Below are 25,018 nucleotides of genomic sequence, written 5' to 3' on the forward strand. Positions count from 1 at the left end.
TTGTCCTCAGCATAAAGTTTGTATCAGTTACTTTCCTTTAACTATGATAAAACACCATGATTTAAAGCAACTTGAGGAGGAAAGGATTTATTTATTTATTTATTTACTTACTTTTGGTCGTTTTACATTTTGGCTTCTTTATCTACTGTTTATCATCTCTCCATGTACCCCTCCATCCTTCCAACCATTTATTAATACATTCACCATTTTTCTCACACATGTAACTGGTCACTTACTGTTTTTCTTTCTTTTTGGAGTCCCCTACGGTTTGCCTTCCTACTTTTTATGGCTGCTTTGAATTTTCTCCTAAGTTGGAATTCTGGCCAACAGTAGTCATTCTGTGAGACCACCTAGCTTAGTTTGGGCTCCAGCTTGAGAGTAAAGCCAATTCTGCTTGTGCTTGCTAGCTGTGCAACTTTGTATACGGAAAGCCATAACACCCACCCAATAGAGTTGGTGCGATCCTTTGCTTAGGACAGAGTATTAGATGAGATCAGGTGTATATGCCTGTTTTTGTGTTACAATTGCAGAGTTGAATTTTTGTGATAGATACCGCATGACTCCTAAAACCTAAAATAATTACTATCTGGACCTTTGCTGGGAAAGTTCACAGACCTCTGATGCAGCAAGTCCAACCCGTTTTGTCATTCGAGGGAAATCAGAGCCAGGGTGTTTGCAGACTGAGAGCCCAGTTTTCTCAACTGTCAGTGTGGGGAAGCCAACATGACGCTGTGGATGAAAGAACCTCTTATCCAGTATTTAGATGTGGCCTTTAGGGGACATGTACCCATGAAGCACGCATACAAACTTCAAGTTTTTCTATGATTTACGGTTGCTGGATTTGCCTTCTCTGTTGTCAATTAAGTACTTAACTAGTGCTCAGCGAAGTGAAATCAGCTGCTTGGCATCTCCCTGTGCTCGCATCATGACCTGTTGAAATAGGAACAGCGGGGCTGCGTCCCCAGCACCTGGCTGCCCACATGGCTAGCTTATGCCCGAAATAATTACACGGAAACTGTATTCTTTTAAACATGGCCTGGCCCATTAGTTTTAGCCTCTTAACCCATTTTTAATAATCTATGTAGCACCATGAGGTGCGCTTACCAGGAAAGATCTTAACCTGCATCTGTCTGGAGTGGGAGAACAATGGCGACTCACTGACTCAGCTTCTTTCTCCCAGCATTCTGTTCTGTTTACTCCGCCTACCTAATTTTATGTCCTATTAAAGGGCCAAGGCAGTCTCTTTATTTAACCAATGAAATTAACACAAGCCAGAAGACTCTCCCCGATCAGTGACTACTCATGTAATGGGCAGCATTGCATTTAATGCCATTCCATCCTCACTGAGCTCACGGTGCCATGAGGGGAGGTCAGCATAGTCTTGTTTAGTGTGTGTTTAGTGTGAACACAGGACAGTAACATTTTGGGGTCAACTTGGCTTTTTCTGAAACCTTTACAGCTAAGAGATTTCTTTTGCTTCCCAAGTGGCATGGGGGAACATAATGACTCCAGACTCTCTGCTTTAGAGAGAGAAGTCTCTTAACAGGTACAACCTCATGTGGATAGACTTTGTCGGTGAGTAATAGTTTTGAATTGTAGTCCATGAAGTTTGGTTCCTTGCAGAACTCTGACCTTGAGAAGTGGGGAATTCTTCAGTATGATTTTCTACGTGTGCTAAGTACACATGAGGACCTACAGTTGCACACAGATAGTACACTGCTACCACCAGCCCTTCTTTGTAACCACGAGCAAACATTGCTAATCAATCTTTGTAGCTCTAATCTGAGCCTAGCTGTAGCATTACAATCCTCCCACGAAGGTATTTTAAGCTCCCCTTACCATCTACGAATGTGGAAACAGAGACAATTCATTTGTCCTTTGTCAACTAGGATGTAGATCACAATAGGTTGGTTATCTGCAGCATGGAAAAGAATGGAGATAGCCATATTGGCTTTTACAGTAATCAATACGTTTACATTAATCAATATTGATGATTTACCTGAGTTAAAGATTTAAGGGACTGGGGAGATAGCTTATTTGGTTAAGTACTTGCCTTGTAGTCATGAGGACCTAAGTGAGAATTCCAAAACTTGTTAATAAAAGAAAAAAAAGCTTGGTTTTGTGTCAGATGCTTTTAATTCTGGTGCTTGGGAGGTAGAGACAGGCAGATCTCTGGGACTCTCAGGCCAGCCAGCCTAGCATACTTGGCAAGTTATAGGGTAGTGAGAAATGTGTGTGTGTGTGTGAGAGAGAGACACACAGAGAGAGAAAGAGAGAGAGAGAGAGAGAGAGAGAGAGAGAGAGAGAGAGAGAGAGAGAAAGAGAGAACACTGATATTGGTTCCTAAAGAAGGATATCTGTGCTTGACTTCTTAACTCCATTCATGTGTGCACCCATGTGTACATAAAACACACACACACACACACACATGCACACACACACACATACTTCACTGTTAGAAATTCTGAGGTCCATTGAAGACTGAAGGACGTTTTGTTGGGGCATTATTTCAGAAGTATGGCTTCTATTATACAGTGTCATAACCAGACAGTTGTGCTTCGCCACATGCAAGCAAGTGTCTACCGAGCTGGAAATCGCAGTATACACACAAGTCACCATGGATCCTGTCAAGTGAAGTTTTGCCTCCTCTGGGCAGTGTGGTCCATGAGTCTGGATTTCGAGTAATCACACAGATGATGCTGATATTGCAGTATTGATCCAGACAAGCCTGGGAAGAACCCCGAGCAAGACTTGAGGGACCAAAGTCAAAATACAAGCTTTTGGGAGATAAATTCAAGCCTTCAAAGAGACTTTTACTTTATAATATTCACCAGAAATAACAGACCAAAGACATTTCAAGGAGTCTAACCTTGAATAGCACTTTTACACAGACCCGCACAGCAAGAGACTTAACCCAATGCACACTAGGTTTGTACGGATTGACCTCCAGCCTGATCCAAGGGTCTCACAGCTTTCTCTTGACTCTGTATCACATCACAGGGCAGGTCTATCATAGCAACCTCTGTGACTGGCTACATCAAACAGATCCCACAAAATTACTCATATGGTAGAGTATAAAGTACGCTGTGTCCTGGGCTCCTCAGAAATAGTGCCTTCCTGGGGGGAGGGGGTGTGTAACCAACTTGTACTCCATAAATGACCTGTTTTATATTCCAGACCCCGGAGAACAAAGAGTGCCTGGACTTTGGCAGTCACACTGGTACAGCCTGGTACTGGTTGGAGGGTGTTATTGGAGGTATTATTGACAACAAAGCTCTCTATCCTCTCGGGGTCTTTTCAAATGCTAAAGCGTGGACCCACGTGCACATCTTAAGCAGCACCGGATGATTCCATTGCCATTTCTGTTTATGAAAAATATGATCGCAATAATGAATAAACCTAAGACCTGTTATCTCAATGACATGGCCCATGTCCAGTTTTATAATGCCATAGATAGCACAAACAAAGTTTTTTTTTAATGGAAAATGACCTTTCTAAAGAAATGATGTTTTTCCAGATGATTCCAGCAGAGAATCTCAAGTTTTCTCAATGCCTGCCTGTTCTTTTAAATTGCCACTCTCTGATTCCCAGGTCATATGGATTTATACCCTCTTTAGTCTTTGTTATATAATGACTGTTGGGGATAAGGCAAATTATTGCAATGACCGAGACATCCTCAGAAGTAAAACACCACCTCTGAGGGAAATCTGCAGCTAAGCTGTCTACTGTTCTAACTTTCCCATTTCTCTAGATGGCCTATAACCCTTTATGCTAAGACTTCATGTTTATCTCCACGAAGAGGTGATAAACGTGCATCTGAATGTGGCTGATTTTGCACATATGGTAGCTCACATTGCACAAAGTGACATCTCACTTCGGATAACTGAGGCCAACATTTACAACAGCTGAGAAGTCAAGCTCCACCCCCTCCCCCCCAGACAAATGCGGAGAATGGCTTCAGGGTGCTCGCAAAAGATCAAGCCTTCCCTTGAGTGGCCTTGTCTTTGTTCTCCCTCTCCAGTGTCTACATTCTCTTGTCAGCGATTGTTACTCAACCTACTGTCCTTCAGAGGGAGGTGAACCTCAGTCATCCACTCAACTGATGTGTGCACGATCTGACACACCAGCTGCCCTCATCATGGTTTTCTTTAACAAAGTTTTGATTTCATTGGTAGGCTGTAGATAGCAAACAAGTCTCATTAGGTGGTAATGAATGCTCAGAAGGGAAAGAGAACTTCATAAATTCATAGTTATAAATGCATTCACTGGAGACACGTTCTCTGATGCTTTAGTGGAACTATTGAATGCCATGAAGAGAAGCCCAAAGAGCTGCCTGCAGCCATGCCTCTGGGCTCATGTGGATCACAAGGCCTGACTTTATCTCTACAATCACTTAGTGGTTAGAACAGGGATGTGTGAACTCACAAGTCAAATGCTTCTGATGGAATCTTCCCCCTCCCTCCTGAGGCTTGTCATGATGACACTTTTTTTTTTCCTGGGAGGTGTCATTCTGTATGGTCCCTTCTTACTTTGTATTCTCCATCAACCTGAGGAAGGTTCTACTAAATGGAAGGGGGTTTTGAATGTAGGAGCAACCACATTCCCCGAGCCTCTCCCTGCTGGTACTCTTATCTCCTTTGTACCAATTTCCATGGGCTTCCCTAGTCACTGATGTTTGGCTGACTAACTGCCTAACTGACCAGTCTTTCCTTACATCCCAGAAACGTTGGAGCAGAGCTACGCTCACTTTACTGCTGTGAACTATGATGGAGGGAGAGTAGAGAGTTCAGCCACACTTTGTTCTAGGTCATGCTGTGGTCATACATCAAGCTTCCTTGTAACACTGTCTCTCAACTTTCCTACTGTGGAAGCATAAATGTATTTCTTATATTAAATCTTGGCAATGGATATAAGTAGAGATAGGTGTTCTGTGATGCTGGACAGGTCTATAGTTTCATAATCTTTGGCACACTGATAGTTCTGGGCCGTATTATCCAAATCTGTAAATTAAGGATTAAGTAAGATTATGGATTAATGCACTTTTAAAGCTATAAAGTAATTACAATGGTAATGACTACTGTAAGCATATAATAACATTAGTAGATAATTAGCAAAGATGTGGGAATCAAAATGGATGATTCTGTGTTTCTTTGACACCAACGCCTTGTATTTGCCAGATGTGTTAGACCTCAAGTTACAGGCCATTTCCTTGACTGGGATTTGCTGTATCTTATCCTTGCTGGTTTGGGTAGGTGACCAGGACATGGGGATTTCATGGAGAAGGTGGTTTATTTAGCCCTGTGGATAGTTTCCTGTTGTCCTGTTGCATGTTTGCATTCATGTATACATGTATGTACATATTGTATTGGCCAGAGGTTTATATTAGATGTTCCTCAATCACTCTTGCAGCATTTTAAAATTTTTATTGACTGGACTTGTTGGTTGACAATTTCCTACATGTTTATAACATGCGGTTTGCTCTTAGCCTCCGTCCTTTCTTATCTCCTCCTAGCCCCGTCTTCCCCTTCCTCACTACAATCTCTTTCCCACATTCATGTCTTGTTTTTGTTTTGTGACCCATTGACTTGAATCAGAAATGTCTGTGTGTCTGTGTGATCACTAATTTAGGGTATTGTTCATATTTTTGGGGTGCAGTTTTCCTGTCATAAATAGAAAACACCATCCTTCAGCAGACACCGTGGTCCTCTGGCTCTCAGAATATTTCTGCCAGCTCCTCATCAGTCTTACTTGAGCTTTGGTTGTAGGGGTTGTGTTGAATCAATTAAGACACCACAAGGTCAGCTTATCTCTGCATTTTGATCAGCTGTGGATTTTTGTAATGGTCTCCCATGTGAGAAGTTTCTTTGATAAATGAAGAAAGCTGCACTCACCTGTGGGTGTAGAGATGAAGATTTAGAATGCAGTTAGAAATTATACTGGTTTAGGAAAATGGCAGCAATAAGTTCTCATCCAGAACTCATACCCTCACCACCAGCAATGGAAGAACTTTCCCCTTGCTCCTTATCTTCTCCAGCATAATCTGTCATTAGTGTTTTTGATCTTAACCTATCTGACAAGTGTAAGATGGAATTTCAGGGTTGTGTTGATTTGAATTTCCCTGATGGCTAAGGATGTTGAACATTTCTTAAAGTGTTTCTATTTGAGATTTTTCTGTTGAGAGTTCTCTGTTTAGGTCTGTACCCTGTTTTTAAATTGAATTATTCGAGTTTTTGATGACTAGTTTCTTGAGTACTTTATATATTTTGAAAATCAGCTCTCTGTTGGATGTGGGGTTGGTGAAGATCTTTTCCTATTCTGTAGTCTGCTGTTTTGTCCTACTGATGGTGTCTTTTGCCTTGCAGAAGCTTTTCAGTTTCATGAGGTCCCATTTATTGTCGATCTTAGAGTCTGTGCTACAGTGTTTTATTCAGGAAGTTATCTCTTATGCCAATGCATTCAAGACAATTTCCCACTTTGTCTTCTATAAAGTATAGTGTAATTGGATTCATTTTGAGGTCTTTGGTGCACTTGGACTTGAGTTTTGTGGGCGTGATAACTGTGGATTTATTTGCATTTTCTACATGCCAGCATTCAGTTATGCCAGCAACATTTGTTGAAGATACTTTTTTATTAACCATTGTATAATTTTGGCTTCTTTACCGAAAATTAAATGTCTAAAGGTGTGTAGATTTATGTTTGGGTTTTTGATTCATTTCCACTTATCCACCCTTCTGTTTCTATGCCAATACCATACTTTTTTTTTTATTATGATAGCTCTGAGGTAGAGCTTGAGATCAAGGACAGTGATACCTCCAGAAGCTCTTTTATTGTTCAGGATTGTTTGCCTATCTTAGGCTTTTCATTTGTCCATAAGAAGTTGAGTGTTGTTCTTTCAAGATCTGTAAAAAATTGTATTGGGATTTGAATGAGGATTGCATTGAATCTGTAGATTGCTTTGGGTAAGATGGCAATTTTTACTGTGTTAATCCTTTGATCCATGAGCATGGGAGCTCTTTCTATCTTCTGATGCCTTCTTCAATTTCTTTCTTCACCGATTTAAAGTTCTTGTCATACAGGTATTTCCTTTGCTTGGTTAGAGTTACCCCAAGATGTTTTATATTGTTTGTGGCTATTAATTTTTTGTATGGGTGCTAAGAATCTGAACTGAGGTCCTTAGCTGTATGGCAAACACTTACTGATGCAGCCATTTCTCCAGCCTGGTAAGTTTATTCTCAATCATGCTATAGGAAATACATTAATTATCAAGTTAATGTTCTTTCGCTGAATCTTGAGGTCCTAAAGTGCAGCTCTCTTTACAAAGAGTTAAAGCAGTGTGATGAAAGTATTGGCAAGGTTACAAAGCATCAAAATAGCTCCGCAGAGGACAGCAAGTATCTTTCATCTAGCAGTCGAAAAGAGGGATAAATGGTCACTTTGTGGCCTTCCCTAATGAAAGGATTTTCTTGGCACATGGTGGTAAAGAAAGGAAAGTTACATACAGAAAAACTATCATACGATCCCCACTGTAGCATATGCTTTCCTGAGACACACTAACAAACCTAGTAACTGATTTTCTGTGTATAACAAGGAGCTCTCCAAATTACACACAGTATTGAAAAATGACAAGAGAAAAAAACCTGTCAGATAAAGGTTTTATTTATTTATGTTTTTTGAACCAGCATGTCTGAAATACCTTTCTCTTTCCATTGTGCAACAGGGTAGAAGATCACCAGGCCTTTACTCTGAAGTCCTGGGTTTTATTAGTTTCCCAGAGCCTTCAACTTTTCCCCTAGGAGAAAGGCAAAGAAACACTGCTACCGCCATCTGAATAGAGGGATACATAGTGAGGATTGAACACATCCATGTTATCCATGCTTAAATCTGAAATGTTCCCCACTTATGTGTTTTATCTTGGTCCTTATCTGGGGCACTAGCTGGGGAGGCTGTGGAATCTTTAGGGTGTGGGGGTCTAACTTCTGGACGTATGACATCAGGGACAGGCCTGGAGGATTACAGCCTGGTCCTGCTCACTACTCTCTGCTCCCTGACCTTTGTTATTCTCTTCTGCTGCTGTGTCTGTCGTTCCTGCCTTGATGGACAAATAATCTCTGAAGTCAGCAGCCAAAAAACCCCCTTCCTTCCCTTAAGTCACCCCTCTCAAATGATTTCTTATAGTGATAAGAATTTCGCTGATATGACTCACATGTTAAACACACTGTAATACCCTATGCATTATTATTATTTTTATTAATATCAAAAATACTAAACTCAATGATGACCTTTAAGCTAATTTTTATTTCAATTAATGAGCTTCTGTTTCTGTTGGGAGATTCTGCTTTAAAACAATTATTTGCTTTTTTGTTTTTGATACACAGAAAAAAGTTGTTCCAGCACAACAGAAAAATGTCTCTTGTAGGGTTCTTACCTCTAAAATCCCCAACCGCCTCTGCTAAGAAGGATTCATTATGTGAACTCACATGGCTTTCTTCAGGTGCGATAGATTATGTGAAATATTATGACATCTTGTAAGAGGTTAGATGAAAAGATACATGTACTTACGGATACAGAGACACATGCTTATATCAGGTGTTTGTAAAAGTACACCCCATACACAGGACGCCGAGAAGTATGGAAAACAAACACAAGGCGATAACAGAATACAGAGGGGGTGTAGCTGGTCAGAGACGGATCCGGTCCAATCCCACGCTAAGTCAAAGGCTCCTCTTAACCAAAGAGGTGAGACTTCTCACTCTTCTGTTGTAAATTTATGCAGTAGGCAAAGAGAATGCAAGCCAGATAAACGATCTTAACTTTTCTAGGAGTCACATCAAAGAGATCATGAAACAGTGAAACTGATTTGAATAATTTATTTACTCCAACCCACTCAGATGTTATCATATTAGCATAAGGACAACGCGAATCAACATTATTATTTATCAACATCATCATCAGAGTCTTACTCTGTAGCCCAGGCTGGCTCTTAGCTCCTGATCCTTTTGCCTTAGCATCCCCTGTGCAGAGATTTCAGGCATGCGTGCACCTCTATACCCAGCTCTTTACATGCCGTATCGCCCCTGTTGCTTTGAATCAGTTCACTGTCTTGCAGTGTTGATGTGAGACTTCAGATGACTCACCAGGAGGTTCACCCTTCCCAGTATCTACCCAGAGTAAGTAGTCCATATGTATGAGGTCTCACGCAAACCTTTCAGGATGAAGATGGAGGGTGGGGTAGGACAATGGTAGTAACACTATCAGCTGGAAGTCCTGGATGGCACAGAGGCAAGGATTTGACAGTCAGGAAGAAGGGTGGCAATGCTGAGCAGGGCGAGCTGATGGAGGCCGACTGGGCAGCTCCGGGTTGGCATTCCATGGTTACTATGTGTTTACTCTAAACTTGCAGCATCTATGTCTACAGGCTGGCCTAGAATGTTAAGCAATACCACAATGTTTAGTAGAGAGTTACTAGGGATGAGAAAACCGTCTAAATAAATAAAGAAATAAAATGGTTAAAGGAAGGAGGGGAGAGGGAGAGAGAGAGAACAAGGAGACCATGATATTTATCTTCAAATAAACCAGTTCTGTCTGGCATTAAGAAGCAGAACTAATGTGAAAAATACCGGAAGGAAGAATTCAGCTCAACAAGGAAGAACTATTAAAAGCCAGACATGTTTTGAAGATGGGTGGCCTTGTGAGGCTGCGAGTCTTTCATAAGCTTCGCTACCACTTTACCACTGGGAAGGAATCTGTGAGGAGGGATCCCTGATGCTGTACGTAGAAAACGTTATGACAAACTATTCAACAGTAAATGCAATTAACCACTTAAATCCAAATGTAGCTGAACCAGGGAATGAGGAGACAATCAGATCCTCAGTGTCTGCAGCCCCCTATGTCCTGCTTGGGGATTGTCTCGGTGAATTCACTCCCGCCGGCAGAACATCACAGGCTGAGTGGACTATAGCAATAGGTGCTCATTCGGTTCACAGCTCTGGAGGCCACGGCACCCAATATCAGAGGGTTTGTAATTGGGGAGGTTGTTCTTGCAGAAGCTCAGAGAGGAAGGGCACAGAGCACTTGGGGACAGAGGATGGGCGTGAGAGGGGTGCACATACCACAAACCCATTCTCGAGGTAATTAACCCACCCCCTCCCTAAAGGCATTAATTCCTTTATGGTGGCATAGCCTCCTGTTCTGATGTAACTACATTTCGCCTGTATTTTGGAGGGGCTGATTGGCTAAGTGGACCACTGGATTCTGAACTTCTTCAGGGATATGACACACGTTATGTTGAGCAACGCTTGTTGGCTCTGGCTGTGAGAGGCACGAATTGCCAGAAACCAAAGCCTGGGCATTTTTTGTCTCAGGTGAACACTTCGGTTCCAGCTGTGGTGGCATCAGTTTGCTTCACGGCTTGACGGATTTTGGTTGCTAGAATCCTGTTCCATCCTGGGTTTTACACAGAGGCCGTAGTTTTCCTCAGATTTCCCCTTCCTTTGTTTTCTGGGTACAGAGTACTCCTATTTCTGACCGTCTCCTCTCAGACTCCTACTTCTCAGTCACGTGGGCTCTTGAGGAGTCTGAGTAGTCCCTTTCCCTCCTCCGTGTCCTCACTCTTCCATAGAAAACACATCCATTTTCTGGATCCTGCTCCTGACGGCCACACATTGTCTCTCCTAGTAGTCAACTAGTGTGTGACAAACAAGCCAGCATGTTCTACTAGGGCTCTGGTAATTGCTTGTTCACCTGAGTCCCACAGGACTGAGAGTCACCACCAGCCGTCAGCTAGCGTGACTACATGCAGTGGTACCACATTCCTGCTCTTTTGCCTCCTGCTATGGATCCATCACCAGGAGCTGTGAGTTTGGTTTTGTTTGCATTTTGCTTTCTTCATCTCTCACCTGTGCTGCTATAATAATAATAATAAATAATTATTAATTAATTATTATAATTAATAATAATAAATATTATTATTATTATTATTATTATTATTATTATTATTATTATTATACACAGTGGCACATGTCATTTTCCTCAAGGCCCTGACATTTTGAAGCGACTTCAGGTGTTAGAGGTCTTATTCTGGACCCTTGACTCTTGTTTCTACCATTTCGCTTTCTATCTGATTCATAGTGTGAGAGCTCACTGAAGATTTAGCCTGAAAGAGAATTCTGATGAAAAAGCAAAACAGGCTGGAAAAAAAATTGCCTTTTGTTAGCTTCTCAGACTTTTATCTCCCAGTCCCCAATCTAAGCTAACTTGAGAAAATTTTCTAGTATAAAAGCCTAATCATGCCCTAGTCAAGTTTAACACGTCCTCCTAAGTCCCTGTTGCCTATAGGACACAGGTTGGCTTCAATGCCCACACTGTTGGGATCTAATCTCTATTCTTTGTGTTTCCTCGGTTATGTTTCATCCCTCAGCTCTTCCATGGCCACTGCAGTTTTGAGTGCCCTGAACATGAAGACCGTATCAGGCATTTACAGTTTCCCTCGTGGGATTTCTCCTGGTTGCCTTCTGCCAGGAGACTTATCTTCCATGACTTGGTTTAAGAATCACCTACTCCTGGAAGCCTCTTTGATTGCACAAGAGGAAATGACTGGACCTCTCGGCTGTTGCTTGTCTGTAGCTCTTCTGCACAAGCACCTGCTACATGGAGTCCTCTGAATGCTTCCCTTGTCTCGTTCCCTCACCCACTGTGAGTGGGAAACAGAGCTGTCTTGGTTGTGCTTGTTTTCCCAGTGACCATCATAGGGTTTGTCCTGAGAATGTGAACTGAAAGGAAACTTGAACTTAAAGCTTCATTATATGCTGTTCAAATGGGCTAGGATGGAGCCTCTTTGTGGAAGGTTGGAGGTAACGCTTCCTACAATTGGTTCAATTTTGCAAATAGAGCAGATACCCAACCAACAAACAATATGCAACGTCAACATTAGCTTACTAACAACATTTTCATCTGTGAAACTAATTTATTTAAATCAGCTTCCATCTATTCTCTGGATTCAATTTTTGGATAAATATTATTATTCTACAAGTAACTGATTAAAAACATTGCTACTTCTACTTGACTCTGTGCACATAACCTATTTTTATTTCCATTGTCTGGGTTTATATTTACAAATTCCATAGGTTGGGCAAGGAAGACACCATTTGTATTCTATAGACACCCGGAACCAATGCTCAGACATCACCTGACTTACCTAAAGTCACCCAGCTGGGAGCTAATAAAGTCAGATTAAAGTCTTCTTATTTGAAGGTCAGTCATATCTATTAGAGGGTCCCATGGCTACTCAAGGAACTATTTACCCAAACATGAGAAATAGGTCAGTGGGGTCAGAGAAAACACCTCTGCGGACCCACCCGCATGATACTTGGTCATCTGAGGAATGGGGTTTTCCATTGCTGTGTTTATCTGCTCCCCCATTAATGGCCCGAGGCTTCTCCATGTCAAGCTGCCAAGACTCTGCAATGGTCATTGCATTTTGTTGACAAATAACAAAGATGATCCTTGTCTTGCTGTCAATTTTACTCCCTCTGGGTTTGCCAAGGGAGCCCCACATGCCAGGAAGGGCTTTGTTGTGGTCTGTGACTCACTTGGTTCTCTCCTCGGCCCCTCCCTGGGTGCAGGCTATTACAATCTGCCAATTGCACAATTGTAGAACATCTCTGAGTGAATTGACAGAGGATGTGAAGAGGAAAAAAAACCAAAAAATAAACAACAACAACAACAACAACAATCCCCAAACAGATCTCAAATCTACCACTGCTCCAGGAAGCAAAAGGAATCCCACTGCAGGAGAGCTCTTTTAATCTCTTCTACAAATTGCCCCTGTCATCACCCAGAGATTTGCTGTAGGCATTCACTGTTAGGGAAACATTTCCCCCAGATATTGCCACCCACAGAATCTTTACTGTCTGATGGAACAGGGGGTGCTGAGTAGGAGAGACGCCTCTTCCACCTGCTCAGAAGTCGTTCAGCTCCACCGCTGCAAATGAGATCATCTCACACACTCAGGGATGGTTCCTTCTCAGTGGTAACCTGGAGGGCCCTCTCTTTGGAGGAGAGCGTTACTTGGTTAAGGCAGCAGAAGGAGCCAATGAAAACTGGAATTCCGGGATAAAAGGAGCAATTCCATTTCCCCACGTAGAACGTATTTGTAATAAATCATCAAATACAAAGGTGTAACTAGAGTTTATCTCAGTTATTACTGTTAATTGCTACCCTGTCTCCCAAAGGTCACCGCTTAAACTCCTAGCCTGGAGAGGCAAAGGGAGTGGATGTCTGGTCTGGTTAGTATCTGATTCCATGATCACCTGCTGCATGAATTCATTCTTGGCTGTGGATAAGGGCCTGCCCTGTGCTTGACTCTACGTAAATGCCCGGGGAAACAGAGCAAGGCACAAGGCCCAGTCTGTGTCCTTAAGAAATGTCAGTAGTGTGAGAGACAGATGTAGGAGCAGACCCCTGTAGTGCCCTGGGCTGAGTGCAGACTTTGAAATACCCACAGGTTGCCTCAGTAGCACAGAGGGACAACCCTTAACTTGGGGAATAAGGAAAGCTTTGTGGAGCTGTTTCTATACAGAACTATTTTGGATTCGTACAAGCCTTAAGCCTTAAGCTTCATTCCTAGATTTTTAAACTTGAGGGTAGCCTCCTAGATTGTTGAAAAATATACATTTCTTTTGAGAAAAGGGATAATAGCATGCTTGATTGACTCACATACTTCTCAATAGTTAACATTTACTCTTCTGATCTCTGCTTATATGACTGTCCTGGGTCAGCCTGCTTTTATGATTGACTACGTTGTCTTCAGGCTGTGCACTGTTTTAGGTTCTTATGGGTAAATAAGACCCTTAACCTCAAGGGATCCATTTGTTGGGGCATAGGAGTTGATCATTGCAGCTATGGGTGCTCAAAGGATTCTGGAGCATATGGAAACAGCCTATGGAAATTGTGCTCCATACTTGGGCATAGAGGGAAGCTGTCCATTCTAGAGGAGTGATGGCGAGCAGGCTCAGAAAAGCCTTAGAAGTCTGACAGAAGGGAGGAAGAAATGTCAGCTCGAAGAAGTCCAGACTCAAATGCATGACGGTATAACCCCTTGGAAATAGGCTGCGTATTGGAGCAGAGGCTGAGAACAGGGAGAGAAAGGTGGGGACTGGATCCGAGTGAGATGAACAATGAGCACTCGAGTAGCAAGTGTCTCCATTACTGAGACTTCAGGCCATGCAAATTTTGCAGCCATTCTAGGCTGTAGAGTGAAGTCACGAGAGGTCTATTTTAAGAACATCTTTCTGGCCATTGAGCAAAGAATAAATCAGGAGGGCTAAACTTAGGTCTCAGTCTCCCTCCCCCTGCCTGCTCAAAAAGATGCAGTTATCCTTTATTAGACATAGATTTCTGTAGCTCAGTGATATGCAGGAATCAGTTGGGGGCTATTTTAAGATTATCAAATGCCCAGGCTAAGCCTCACCATGACAGAGACTTTCTGATACCTTTAGGCGTGTTCTGGACTCTTCTGCTGTCCCCTGTGCACTGAGAATCCTTGAGAACAGTTTCTACTTGCTATCCTACATATTGCTATGACCTCATATTTAGAAGGCGGGGTGTGACCCCTTACCCATCGTGTGCACACATTCTTCCTTCTCGGTTTCTTTGTGGAGCAGAGGGGCATTCAAATAACTGACTTTGCTAGGATATAAAGACTGCTAGTCTAGAGTGCTCATCTTGCCAACTTAGACCATGAAACCCAATATGGACAAGTTCAACAGAATCGCCATATATGGGCTGCCGCCATGCTAGTCTCGAGTGCTACGTGGTGTGTTCATTTCCTGACCTGGGGTTCTTGCCTTGGTGGTGGTTTCCTGTCTTCCACTTGTAAAGGTCTTGCTGGATTGCAGCTTCTTACCTGGTACCCTTTGGGGATTTCACAACTTAACTGCCTCATGCCCACCCACAAGTAGATTTCCTTAAAATTAGTTGCCTCATGTCTCAAAGGAGTGCTTTTCTTTATGAGTTTACTGGAATAGCCTCGTATACCCGAGGCCCATGGGAACAGCATGGTGGCAGACTCTCTTCCACCCACATGGGCGGGAGGTGAGTAATGCGCACATCTGGCTGCAGGGAGTGTTCTTATCCAATCTTAACTGAGCTGGAACTCACGGAAAAGGCTGCGTCCTTTCGGAAGATCCGCAACCAGGATGTTGGGAGTGTGACCTTTCTCCCGTGGGGATTGTGGTTCTCTACAGTTCAAAAGAGTCCTAGGTTGTAGAAGAAGGCTTTACTGGAGAAAATTCCTACTGCGTGCCGTGTTCTAGGCATAGACATGGCGTGTAGTGAGAAGGCAGAGGATGGAGAGTTTGGGAGAAAAGCGGAGCCTTTTGTGTGCTGAAAACCCTGTGTGTATTGGGATAGTGCTAGTTTGGGAAATGAGCGAACGATTAAAAAGCGTGTTCAGGGAAGCAGGCTACCACAGGCACCGGGCTGGCCCTGGGGTACAGAAGTGGATGTTCACTCCCATTCCCGCATTGAAAGCTAGGTCCACAGGACTGGAGGAAAGGAGGCCTCTTGAGGATCCGAGACCAGCCAGAGGACTTCTGTGGGCGACCTGTGCAGTCTCCTTCAAGTTTCAGAGTCTAGAGCTCTCTGATCACGCATCAAAGGAACTCGGCCGCCGTCACTGGCATCACCTGTACCCAATGAGGCTCCAGTATTTTCTTTTGCCAAGTGTCCCCACTTCCATTCTTCTTCCCTCTGCTGTGTTCATTCTACTTTTAATATGGAGATGGGTATGTCTTTTGTTTCATTTATTCGAAGGCATTTTTATGACTGTGAATCAGTGAAAAGAAGTATAGAGAATAGTGACAAATAGGAAAGCATGAAGAAGAAAAATAAGAATGACCAATTAGACCCGTAGTTCCACTATTTATATTCCATTAGGTCAATTTTTAATTGCATATATAGATATTTCTTAGAACTAAATCACGATTATGTACATGTTTATATTCTTCCTTTAAAATGGACCATAGCATAAATTTTCTTTGCATCTTCCATTTCTTTTGAAAAGATTAAATACATTAGTTTACCTGATAAGCTGTAGAAAGAATACGAACAAAGGAAACCACACAGATAAAAGTTACCCCTGTGCAGCCAGTGAGAGTCCTGGTGTGCTCATTCTATTTATTCTCGCATTTCAGTTTTCCCTAAGAGCAGTTGAGCTGGCATATGCGCACAGCTGTAATTACTCATGGGAAAAACCCAAGGGTCACAGCAAAGTGTGAAGTGACGAGCCTGCCTGACTCTTCTCGTGACCCGCAATTCCAGCTCTGTAATTAGCGACGTTTAAAATGTTCTTCTTGGGGTGGAGGATTAGTTGAAGAGATTTATGTACGTTAAAGCACGTGATTGCCATGGCTATGTTTCCTCTTTTACTCCCTTCCTCCTTTCCTTCTTTACTTTCTGTTGTTTGTTTCTTTCTAGATAGGGACCTCCCTGTGTTTCCTAGGTTGGAAACTCCTGGGCAGAAGCAGTTGTTCCTCAGCCTCCCATAGCAGCTTGGTTCAGTCCAGGCACATTCCGCGGCATCCATGGCTGTGGTTTGGGTGCTGCGTGCAGCAGTGACCTCATCTGAGATCATGGGCCCATTAAAGGCGTTCTCTTCAGCCTTCTATCTCTAGCCAATGTTTGCTTGTGTGCGTTTCTCCCGAGTCTGTGTCAGCTAAGCACTAGCACATATAACCTTCTCCTCTGTCCACTCAGAAGACTACTGCTATAAAATAAACATGGCTTTGATTTGGAGCTGGCTATTGCTCCCTCATGACCACACTACTAACTTCTTCAACGTCCCCTCCCACTATCTGTTAGTGGAGAACATCTCAGTATCTCGTTGGGCAAATTTTCATCGCACTTCTTTTCTGTCCGTGAATCCACAAGTGTGATTATAAGCATCTAGTAGGAGCCACAGGAAGAGAACTTTGGTGCATTATAAGAGCCAGTCCAATGAGGCTTGGTGATTATTAGTGCCCTACAAGGTCCAGAGTGACACGCATGCACCAAAATGTGACATTCTTCTGGAATAATTAAAGCATTGAAAATATTTGAAAAGAATATTAGTTCTACTCTGTCAAAGTATGTTTTATAATTTTAGTGTTTCTCCTAAGATTACTTCTCACACTGCTGGCGGCATCTGTCCCTCACCTCGGGAGGCTCTGTGTCTCAGAGGGATTAATGAAGAACAATTACTATGTGACCTTCTGGCACATTCCAGGTGCTTAGAGCACGGCAATCATTGAAGGTGGGACGATGACTTCAGGAAGGAGCAGTGTTTCCTTCTCTGTGGCTTTTTATGCAGAGAGTGAATGGTGTCAACCCAGGAGCATCTTAGAGAAGACTTCCTGTATCCTGACTGTCGGCCTGGGGGGTTAGTGAGAGCAGTTTTTGGACTCAGTGGGTCTGAAACGGAGCCTGAGGCTCTGCATTTCTAAGGTGCACGGGGTGCTGACACGGCTGTGGACCGCATTCTCAGGAATGCTTATAGGGGATTCAGGCACTCAGGTTGCACCTAGACTCAATGAAGGTTCCCCTCAGTCTCCAGATCTTTGGAATCTATCTGCAAAAATCATTCACAATTTACCTGTCATAGACAGATGGTAGTGGAATATATTTAAATAAATATATTTGTATTTTGTAGGTAATACCTATACTACAAAATTTAAGAGACACAAAAGAATATTCCTAAGAGAACTTCTTCCCTCCCTTCTTCTCTGGCCACCCTGTTCCTTTCTTTAGGCTTTATTTACAATTATGAGGCTTTTGGGTTATATTTTTTTCAGAGGTAATCAACACATGTACAAACATCATACAGTTTTCTTCTTTAGTCTTTGTATTTCACTTTCCCATCTGAAATATACTTAGAACCATTATATATTAGTACATATGGAGTTGTTGCAGCAATTAAAATACTTTCATGTCAATATATAATTTAAACAGTTCTCTATTGGTCATTATTCCTTCCACAGTGTTGCTTGCACAATGTTGCCATGAAGACACTTGAACACATCTCTCTTCAGACAAACAGAATTTATTCCCAGGAGCAGAATTGCTGGATCAAAGGCCATGGGTGTCTAACATTTCGATGGGTGGTACCACCTTGCTCTACATGGCTGTTTTGGCAATCCGCAGTTCCACCAGACACGCATGGGTTGTTCTTTCTCCACACCCTGGCCCACATCATATTGGTAAATGCTTTGATGTCGGCCAGCATGGTAGGTGCTGATGTTTCATTGTGGTTTAAATTTGCATTTCCCACCGTAGGAGTGACATTGAGACAGTTAATCAATTGTTCCACAGGCATTCTTATTTCATTTCTGGAAGGTTCCGGCTTCTCTCCTTTCCTGGTGATAGGCAGACAGTCTTCACAAATAAGAGAATTCATCATTTCCTGTCACACGAGCTTGCAAGCATTTTCTGCAGACAGTTTTTATTTGGACTTAAAAAGTCAGGTGTCATAACTTTTGCATAGTCTCATGGGTTAGTGTTTTTTGGTTCGTGTATGTGTATTTGCCACACTGTCAATGACTCTCAGAAAGCATAAAAATAATTCTCCTTGGCTTACCTTTGCGTTTCCGTTTCACTCCCCCACATTTAAATCTGTGATGTAACTAGCACTTATTGAGATGTTGGTCAGTGGGTGGGTGCACCCCTCGTGGTCCCGACTTCTTTGCTCATGTTCTCCCTCCTTCTGCTCCTCATTGGGACCTTGGGATCTCAGTCCATTGCTCCAGTGTGGGTCTCTGTCTCTATCTCCATCCATCGCCAGATGCAAGTTCTAGGATGATATGCAATATATTCGTCAGTATTGCTCTAGGATAGGGTCATTTCAGGTTCCCTATCCTCAGCTGCCCAAGGAACTAACTGGGGACCTCAGCTTGGGCACCTGGGAGCCCCTCTAGGGTCAAGTCTCTTGCCCACCCTAAAGTGGCTCCCTTAACTAAGAATTGTGGTTCCGTGCTCCCCTATCCAACCTTCCTTTATCCCAATCCTCCTGTTTCCCCATGTCCCCCCCTCCTTCCCTTCTACCTTTTCTCTCCCCATCTCCCCTTACCCGCATCCCACCCCACCCCCAAAATCCCAATTTTCTCCCCGGCAATTTTGTCTACTTCCCTTATCCAAGAGGATAACTATATGTTTTTCCTTGGGTTCACCTTCTTACTTAGCTTCTTTAGGTTCACCTATTGTAGACTCCGTGACCCCTATTTATAGCTAGAAACCAATTATGAGTGAGTACATCCCATGTTCATCTTTTTGGGTCTGGGATACCTCACTCAGGATAGTGTTTTCTATTTCCATCCATTTGCATGCAAAATTCGAGAAGTCATTGTTTTTTACCGCAGCGTAGTACTCTAGTGTGTATATATTCCGTACTTTCTTTATCCATTCTTCCATTGAAGGGCATCTAGGTTGTTTCCAGGTTCTGGCTCACTGAGACAGTGGAGCTGATCTACTGGGAGCTCACCAAGGCCAGCTGGACTGTTACCGAAATAGCGTGGGATAAAACTGGACTCTCTGAACATGGCGAACAATGAGGGCCAATGAGACCCCAAGGACAATGGCACGGGGTTTTGATCCTACTTAATGTGCTGGCTTGGTGGGAGCCTAGCCAGTTTGGATGTTCACCTTCCTTGATATGGACGGAGGGGGGAGGACCTAGGACTTACCACTGGGCAGGGAACCCTGACTGTTCTTTGGACTGGAGAGGGAGGGGGAGAGGAGTGGGGGGAGGGGAAGAAGGGTGGGAGGAGGAGGAGAAGGGTGGGAGGAGGGGGAGAAGAGTGGGAGGAGGGGGAGGGAAATGGGAGGCTCGGAGGAGGTGGAAATTTTTTTTTATTCTCCTTTTATCAATAAAAAAAAGCTACATAACTATCACACATATATAGAGGGTCTAGGTTGGTCCCATGCAGGCTCCCTAGCTGTCAGTTCAGAGTCTATGAGCTCCTAGCCTGCTTAGTTGTTTCTGTGGGTTCCCTTGTGATAACCTTGACCTGCCGACTGGTACAATACTTCCTTTCTCTCTTCAACAGGAGTCCCCAAATTCGGACCAGTACTTGACTGTGCATCTCTGTATCTGTTTCCATCAGTCACTAGATGAAGGCTCTCTGATAGCAATTGGAGGAGTTACTGATCTGATTACAGGAGATGGCCAGTTCAGGCTACTTATATACTTTGCTAGCAGTCTTCGTTATTTAACTCTGTAAGACAATGTATCCTCAATCCACAAGGCTATCTTGATAATAATACATAAATACCCAGTATACATTAATCATCCAATAACGAATTCTTGTTTGATCTCATTCTTGTCATTCTATGATCATGACTTTCTATTTGCTTTCAGATGAAGAAAATAAAATGAGCTAAAAATCAAAAAAAAAGAGATGTTGGTCCACTTTACTATATTTTTCATGTGGTTGTGTAGTTTGATAAAACATCATAGAGTAAACAATCTTTCTCCTATTCCTGACGCACACTGTTCTCTGTGAGCACACACATCCCATGTTTATGCCTTTGCTCCATTCTATGGGTTTACCCGCTTGTGAGCCTACTTGCACCATTTTAACTTTTAATAGCTTCCAAAATATTTGAATAGCTAGCAGAGCTGCTTCCCATTAATTACTTCTCTGTCTCCTGACTCCTAGACTTTTCTCTTTGTGGGGGATTTCTCTTGCCTGTTTAAACTTCAGAATGTGCATGCCTATGCTTGTGCTTAAAAAAAAATCTGATTGGCATTTTCTATTGACAGTGCCTTCTATTTTAGATTGATTTAAGGCACCTGCTGCTTTTACGATACTGAGTGTTCTTAGTGAAGAACACAGTGTACTTTCTACAGGGTTGTTTTCCTTTCGGCTCTAAATAGCATCTTAAAGTTTTCTGCATGTAGCTTGTATAGATGGTGCTTGATTTTGGTTTCTTTGTGACTGCCAGTGTGTGTGTGTGTATGTGTGTGTGTGTGTGTGTGTGTGTGTGTGGGTAAGTGAGTGTGTGTGTGTGTGTGCATGTGGGTAAGTGAGTGTGTGTGTGTGTGCATGTGGGTAAGTGAGTGTGTGTGTGTGTGGGTAAGTGAATGTGTGTGTGTGTGTGTGTGCATGTGGGTAAGTGTGTGTGTGTGTGCATGTGGGTAAGTGAGTGTGTGTGTGTGGGTAAGTGAGTGTGTGTGTGTGTGTGCATGTGGGTAAGTGTGTGTGAGTGTGTGTGTGTGTGTGCATGTGGGTAAGTGAGTGTGTGTGAGTGTGTGTGTGTGTGTGTGTGCATGTGGGTAAGTGAGTGTGTGTGTGTGTGTGGGTAAGTGAGTGTGTGTGTGTGTGCATGTGGGTAAGTGTGTGTGAGTGTGTGTGTGTGTGCATGTGGGTAAGTGAGTGTGTGTGAGTGTGTGTGTGTGTGCATGTGGGTAAGTGAGGGTGTGTGAGTGTGTGTGTGTGTGTGCATGTGGGTAAGTGTGTGTGTGTGTGTGCATGTGGGTGAGTGCATGTGGGTAAGTGAGTGTGTGTGTGTGTGTGTGCATGTGGGTAAGTGTGTGTGTGTGTGCATGTGGGTAAGTGTGTGTGTGTGTGTGCATGTGGGTAAGTGTGTGTGAGTGTGTGCATGTGGGTGAGTGCATGTGGGTAAGTGAGTGTGTGTGAGTGTGTGTGTGTGTGTGTGTGCATGTGGGTAAGTGTGTGTGTGTGCATGTGGGTGAGTGCATGTGGGTAAGTGAGTGTGTGTGTGTGAGTGTGTGTGCATGTGGGTAAGTGAGTGTGTGTGAGTGTGTGTGTGTGTGCATGTGGGTAAGTGAGTGTGTGTGAGTGTGTGTGTGTGTGCATGTGGGTAAGTGTGTGTGAGTGTGTGTGTATGTGTGCATGTGGGTAAGTGAGTGTGTGTGAGTGTGTGTGTGTGTGCATGTGGGTAAGTGAGTGTGTGAGTGTGTGTGTGTGTGCATGTGGGTAAGTGTGTGTGAGTGTGTGTGTGTGTGCATGTGGGTAAGTGAGTGTGTGTGAGTGTGTGTGTGTGTGTGTGCATGTGGGTAAGTGTGTGTGTGTGTGTGCATGTGGGTGAGTGCATGTGGGTAAGTGAGTGTGTGTGTGTGAGTGTGTGTGCATGTGGGTAAGTGAGTGTGTGTGTGTGTGGGTAAGTGAGTGTGTGTGTGTGTGCATGTGGGTAAGTGTGTGTGAGTGTGTGTGTGTGTGCATGTGGGTAAGTGAGTGTGTGTGAGTGTGTGTGTGTGTGTGCATGTGGGTAAGTGAGGGTGTGTGAGTGTGTGTGTGTGTGTGCATGTGGGTAAGTGTGTGTGTGTGTGTGCATGTGGGTGAGTGCATGTGGGTAAGTGAGTGTGTGTGTGTGTGTGTGCATGTGGGTAAGTGTGTGTGTGTGTGCATGTGGGTAAGTGTGTGTGTGTGTGTGCATGTGGGTAAGTGAGTGTGTGTGTGTGTGTGTGCATGTGGGTAAGTGAGTGTGTGTGTGTGTGTGCATGTGGGTAAGTGAGTGTGTGTGAGTGTGTGTGTGTGTGTGCATGTGGGTAAGTGAGTGTGTGTGTGTGTGCATGTGGGTAAGTGAGTGTGTGTGTGTGTGCATGTGGGTAAGTGAGTGTGTGTGTGTGTGTGTGTGTGCATGTGGGTAAGTGAGTGTGTGTGTGTGTGTGCATGTGGGTGAGTGTGTGTGTGTGTGCATGTGGGTAAGTGTGTGTGTGTGTGTGTGTGTGTGGGTAAGTGAGTGTGTGTGTGCATGTGGGTAAGTGAGTGTGTGAGTGTGTGTGTGTGTGTGCATGTGGGTAAGTGAGTGTGTGTGAGTGTGTGTGTGTGCATGTGGGTAAGTGAGTGTGTGTGTGTGTGTGTGCATGTGGGTAAGTGAGTGTGTGTGTGTGTGCATGTGGGTAAGTGAGTGTGTGAGTGTGTGTGTGTGTGTGCATGTGGGTAAGTGAGTGTGTGAGTGTGTGTGTGTGTGCATGTGGGTAAGTGAGTGTGTGAGTGTGTGTGTGTGTGGGTAAGTGAGTGTGTGTGTGTGTGTGAGTGTGCCTTTGAAGGTGCATGTGGAGGCCAGAGGTCAACCTCAGGTGCTGATCTCTCTCCTTCTTTCTCTTTCTCTCTCTCTCTTGCTCTCTTTCTCTTCCTCTCTCATTTGACTTTGAGAAGCTAGCTAGAAATGAGCCTCAGGGATCTGCCTAACTCTCCATTACCAGATCTAGGAATATGAACATACTCCACTCTGCCTGGCTTCTTAAATTCTACTTTCTTCTGGGGCTGGAGTGATGATTCAGTAAAGGTTAAGAGCACTGACTGATCTTCCAGAGGACCCAGGTTTGGCTTTAGCACACACATGATGACTCACAGTTGTCAGTAACTCTAGTCCCAGGGGGTTGAGAATCATCTTCTGGCCTCCATGAGTCTCAGGTATGCATGAAATGCACATACATACATGAGGCAAACATCTATTCAGATAAAAATAGATAAAAATCAAATGTGGTTTTGGGACTCATATCCAGAACTTCAGACTTACAAGGCAAATACTACACTGCCTGAGCCATCAGCAGCTCCTTTAAATTTTTGTGTTTAAAAATTGAGACATGATCTTCCCATGCAACCCAGGCTGGCCTAGAACTTGTGATCCTCTTGCCTCCTCCTCATGCTTGAATTACAGGCATATGCTACAAAACCTGGTTCATTTTTTTGTTTGTTTCTGTTGTAGATCTATTTACCCTCTCACTATGTCTTCTAATTGACTATTGCTTGAGCAAGGGAAAACTTTTAGTTTTTGTCTATTAACTTGGCACCTAACAGCCCTAATACATCTTCTCATTGTTTTTTTTAAACATTTGTCCATTTCTCTTCTTCGAATTTCTCTCTGTATTCTTCGGTGTTTCTTTGGTGTTTTACATGAAGCATCAGGTAACCTAAGGTTTAGACTGAGGTTCTGGCTTCTCCACTATTTACATCAGTGCATATTTGAACATTTGAAGTTAGCCGGGAATGTGAATGATATTTTCTAGAATATTCTGGAATATTTCCATTTCTCTGGCACCATCTCCAAATACCCAAGAGCTGTAAATCCTGAGGTAATACCCATCGTCTCTCTTGGATTGTCCAGGTAAATACTATCACCAGCCAGCACTCGGGCCACTGTCTCTGTCCCAGGCTTCAGATGTATTTTCTCTAAATCTGAATGAGTATTTTAGTTATCTGGAGGAGCCAATAACTTCCTTATTGTTGACATAGGTTTCTGTCCCACCAGGTCCCTCCGTTGTTAAGTCCCAGAGAAATACACAGAGGCCTACATTAATCATAAACTGATTGGCCTATTAGCTCAGGCTTCTTAATAACTCTTTCTTACATCTTATATTAGACTGTCATTCTTGCTGTGTTAGCCACGTGGCTTGGTACCTTTTTTGGTGAGGCAGTCACACCTTGCTTGCTCTGTGTCTGGCTTGCTCTGTGTCTGGCTTGCTCTGTGTCTGGGTGACGACTGCAGACCGAAACTTTCCTCTTCCCATAATTCTTGTTGTTACCCCTCTACTTCCTGCCTGGTTGCCATCGCTCTGACTATATTTTCTGCCTGGCTACTGGTCAATCAGCATTTTATTAAAAATAATACAAGTGACAGGATAAAGACAATTGTCCCATGACACCTCACCCCATCTCTGACATTCATGAAAATACCCCTTTACTGTCCCTCCTGAGCTCAGCTGCATTGTTAGTTGGTGTATAGGTTTTCCAGTGGTAAGCAGCTGTCTGCTTTTGTTTTTCAGCAGGTTCTGAAAACTCCAGAATGAATCTTTAAGCTGCTCTCCACCATTCAGAAGGATGAACACATGATTTTTTGGTCTGTTAATATCACAAATCATATTAAACTAATTTAAAATCATCTTGGAGAACTCTGTTATGGGAGAGATTTCTTTCTATAAAATCTCTCTTCTTTTTACACTACCAACTATTTTTCTTTGAGGTTCCAGATATGGATTTAGTCAACTTAAACATCTGTTATTTATCGAATTCTGACTTCTCTC

The sequence above is a fragment of the Microtus pennsylvanicus genome, chromosome 3 (assembly GCF_037038515.1).
Source record: "Microtus pennsylvanicus isolate mMicPen1 chromosome 3, mMicPen1.hap1, whole genome shotgun sequence".
Lineage (NCBI taxonomy): Eukaryota > Metazoa > Chordata > Mammalia > Rodentia > Cricetidae > Microtus > Microtus pennsylvanicus.